Below are 4,936 nucleotides of genomic sequence, written 5' to 3'. Positions count from 1 at the left end.
CTTGGTTGTCTGGTATTATTTTTCATGAAGAGAAAAAGCTTTAATAAACACTATATTCATGGACATTCATGATGGTAGTAAGTACTTTAGAACGCACAAAAGAAGTTCACTATAATAAGTTCTAATTTATTTCAATCCTAGCAGGCACTATCCTTTTTTTTTTTTAAGACGTTATTTATCAGAGAGAGAGCATAAGCAAGGGGGAGCAGCAGGCGGAGGGAGAAGCAGGTTCCCTACTGAGCAAGTAGCCCAATGTGGGACTGACTCAATCCCAGGACCCTGGAATCATGACATGAGCCAAAGGCAGACACTTAACCAACTGAGCCACCCAGGAGTCCCATAGCAGGCGTTATTCTTATAAAACCACCATAGGCTGGAATTTTATACAGAAATAAGACTATAATAAATAATCCCTGAAACTCTGAAGTTAGTGTATGAGTTAGCCCTTTTTTTTTATAAGTTTTTTATAATTTTATAATTTAGGATCAACATTCATTAATCTAGTATCCATAGGAAATGATAGGACTAACTTAATTGTTAAATAACATTAAATGTTAACATTGGAATGATATTTAGAGGCTTTTTTTCCCTAAGATTTTATTTATTTATTTTAGAGCATATGCGAATGAGGGGGAGGGGTAGAGGGAGAGGCAGAGAATCTCAAGCAGACTCCACACTGAGTGCTGAGTCCGTCTTGGGGCTTAATCTCATGACCCCAAGATCATGACCTGAGCTGAAACTTAGAGTTGGACACTGAACTGACTGAGCCACCCAGGTGCCCTTAGAGTTAAATTTTCATCAAACTCTTCTTTTCATCAGTCATCATTCTTATCTGTGCTGTTCTTGGCAGGTTTGCAAAATGCCTTGTATCTTGAAGGAGGCAGTAGTTAGGTTGTGGCTTCACCAAAGGATCCAGGCCAAACTGCCCACCAAGTGACTTTACTAGTAAAGTTTCCTCAGTGAAATCACTGTGTAGGACACCCTTTTGTATGTAATTGTCAGCCACTCTGTACGTTCAGTCTTTCCTTTTTATAGATGAAGGAAGCAAGAGGTCTCATCTCTTGCCTGAAGACCCAAAGCAAGAGATGAAGCTGGAATTAAAAGTCAAGTCTTCTGATTAAAATTTAACTATGTAAAGATGCCATGCTCTGGCTATAAGTCGGGTTTTTAACTGTTTGGTGCTTTTGGACACATTGCTTACATTTCTAAAATCACATGAAGTTTCCTTGGTGCCTGTCATGTGATACATTCTTCATAAATGTTCAGTTGAGGAGAGAAGTTTCAGTCTGTTGAACTATGTTCTTGTGACCACATGTTATTCAGACTAGAAATAAGTTTTACTCACATCTCTTTGAGTTACTCAGAAATAACTGGTTCTTAGGCGGTGCTTGAGCTTGTCACTGACAAGCTGTAAATAGCATACATCACCATTATCAAAATTACACATGTAGGGTTTTGTGAGGCAAAGTTACCTGAAAGTAATTGGAAACCATCCCATGGCCCCTGAGAATGAGCTCTCCTGACTTTTACCCTATATCACGTACTGAATAAGGTCACCAAAAAAATGAGTTCCTTGTACAAATACAAACTAATTAAAAAACACTCCATTGCTGCCACTAGGTACTAGGTAGCTAGAGATCAAGGTGTCAAAAGTTCTGGAGCTGATCATACATTTCTGTAGAGTTGTTAAAATTGATATAGGAAATAAAGACGGATTCTTTCTCCAAATTCTTAGCCTGCAGTAATGGCTAGGAAATTGGAAGCCATATTTGAAATTGAATATGCACTGATAGTTCCTGAAATTGCTTGGGAAATAATGTATACTCAAATAGTTCACTTAATTAAGATTTTTCTCCCTGAAGTTTATACATTAGTAATTTTTTCCTAAACGTTTAAATTCAATACCAAGATGGAAATTCTGTACAATGCAAATGAAATATACGTGTAGTTTGGTTTTAAGGGAATTTTAGTTGAATGAAAATAATGTGGCTGTCCTGTTGCTGGGTTATTCCGTCATAGTGAACTTAACTTTATTTCAGTGAATTTCTTGTTCACATCTATGACTTGCCCAGTGGTCTGTAAGTAGCTGAAAGCAGAGATGGTGATAACCTCAGTGCAGTGCCTGGTAATAGATGTGTGTTAACATATTTATAAAGAGAATTGCCTCCTATGAAGGGAGAGTGAGGATATAAAAATTATCAGAGAAACTTCTTGAAATCAGTGAAATCTCAGGATGTGGAATGGAAGAATAAGAGGATGTGTTAAATTAGGGCTCCGCCCCCTGAATTCTGACAGATGCTCCCTGAGAGGTGTGCCTCATGACTCAGTTACAGTATCTCATATCCCTCAGGACTATGGGATAGGAAAGATGGAGAGCCACTACCTTTGTCTGAAGAGCATGTCCCTATTTGTAGCAGGTGGTTTAAGAGAGCATAAGTGCAGGCTGCCAGGCTCACATCCCAGCTCATGGCTTACTGCCAACGTACAGTGCTTAGGACACTGGTACAGTAAGTGCTCAGTACTATTAGTGTGAACAGAATAAGAAGAATGTGGGTTTTTCTTATGAGGACAGTACAGTTTCAGATTAATTCCTATGAATATGTTTTTTCAAGAACACTACAGTATAATACACTCCACTTGAATTTTTTTTTCTCTGATTTTGACCCTGAGAGATAAACTTGCTAGTTAGAATGGCTTTATTTGGGGACACCTGGGTGGCTCAGTCGTTAAGCATCTGCCTTTGGCTCAGGTCATGATCCCAGGTCCTGGTGTCAAGTCCCACATCTGGCTCTCTGCTCAGCGGGGAACCTGCTTTTCCCTCTGCCTGCTGCTCCGCCTGCTTGTGCTCTCTCTCTGTCAAATAAAATCTTTTTAAAAAATGGCTTTATTTGATTTACACAAATATGCACATGTTGTTCTCCTTCCAGTATCCCCCATAAATATAATCAATCCCATCCAAAGGAGTCCAAATTTAGCAAGAATAAAGAAACCAGCATTTAATGACTTAGCAAACAGGTCAGGGCATATTTAAGAGAGCGCTGTTACTTATTAAATCTAATTTCTTGGGGCACCTGGGTGGCTCAGTCGTTAAGCATCTGCCTTCAGCTCAGGTCATGATCCCAGCGTTCTGGGATCGAGCCCCGCATCAAGCTCCCTGTTCAGTGAGAAGCCTGCTTCTCCCTCTCCCACTCCCCCTGCTTGTGTTCTCTCTCTCGCTGCCTCTCTCTCTGTGTCAAATAAATAAATAAAATCTTTTAAATCAATCAATCTAAGGTAATTTCTTAAAATACCTTTGCAATTCAATTTTTAAAACCTTTTTTTAAAGATTTTTTTTATTTTGGAGAGAGAGAGTGCAAGCGGGGGGAGGGGCAGAGGGAAAGGGAGAGAGGACATTTCAAGCAGACTCCATGCTGAGCAGGGAGCCCGAGCTGAAATCAAAAGTTGGACACTTAACTGACTAAGCCACCCAGGTGCCCCAATTTTTAAAACTTCTTGAAATAAATTTCAGATTTACACAAAAGTTGTAAGAATAGTGAAAATAACTCCCATATATCCTTTACTCAAATTATTTTAGTGTTAACATTTTCTCAAATCTGCTTTCATCATTCTCTATAAATTTTTTTTAATCATTTGAGAGAAACTAACAGGATGCTCCTTTACTTCTAAAAACTTGCTAAAAACCATGTATATCCCAAAAACAATGACATTGCCTTATATAACCACAGAACAATTTCATAACAATTTTTAAAATGAATCCTGTTACCTAATGTACAGATGTTCAAATTTCATCAATTGTCTCAATCATGTTTCTCACAGTAAAAGAAAAAAATCCCTATTTCTGTGACAGCATCTCAAGTTGCTTTTCATTCTCATGTCTAGTCTCCTTCAATCTGGAACATTCCTAGGTTATTTCTCTTGACATTTTGAAAGAGTACAGGCCAGTTCTTGTTAAACTATCCCTCCGTTTGGGTTTGTCTGATGTCTTTATGATTACTCAGTATCCATTTCGGTAGGAACCACTGAAGTGACGCTGAGACCAGTGCATTATATCAAGTAAGCCTGACACTTTACTGATAGGTTAAACTCAATCACTTGAGTAAGGTGGTGTCTGCCAGGTTTCTTCATTGTTATTTACTATTTTTTTTCCCCTACTAATTCTAAGTATCTTCTGGGGAGACAATCAGGGCTATGTAAATATTGTTTCTCATTAAATTTTGTGAGAAATATGCACACATGATCCCATCCGCCCTTTACCCTTAAATACTGGAATTGATCTTTTTATTTCTTTAAAATTTTTTAGAGATTTTATTTATTTGAGAGAGCACAGAGGGAGAGGGAGAGGGAGAGGGAGAAGTAGACTCCCTGCTGAGCACAGAGCCCAACTAGGGGCTAATCCCAGGACCCTGAGACCATGAATTAGCCTCTTAACTGAGTTACCCAGGTGCCCCTGGAATTGATCTTTTTAAAACAAATCACATTACGGTGATTTGGCAATGCGATACAAATTGGCATTATCTCATTTCCTAAACCCTTTCAAAGATTACCTATTCTAATTAAAATAAAATAGAAACTCCTAATCATTCATAATTTTTTAATTTATTTTTTAATTTAAATTAATTAACATATAATGTATTATTAGTTTCAGAGGTAGAGTTCAGTGATTCATCAATCTCATACCCAGGGCTCATTACATCACGCACCCAGCTTGATGTTTATCACCCAGTAACCCCATCCCCCCAACCAGCAACCCTCAGTTCATTTCCTATGATTAATAGTCTCTTGTGGTTTGTCTCCCTCTCTGATTTTGTCTTATTTTATTTTTCTCTCCCTTCCCCTATGACCCTCTGTTTTGTTTCTTAAATTCCACATGAGTGAGATCATATGATAATTGTCTTTCTCTGATTGACTTATTTCAGTTAGCATAATACACTCTAGT

This window comes from Ursus americanus, chromosome 9 (assembly GCF_024610735.1).
Source record: "Ursus americanus isolate L20-20 chromosome 9, mUrsAme1.1.p, whole genome shotgun sequence".
Taxonomy (NCBI): domain Eukaryota; kingdom Metazoa; phylum Chordata; class Mammalia; order Carnivora; family Ursidae; genus Ursus; species Ursus americanus.
This window is presented reverse-complemented; position numbering follows the sequence as displayed.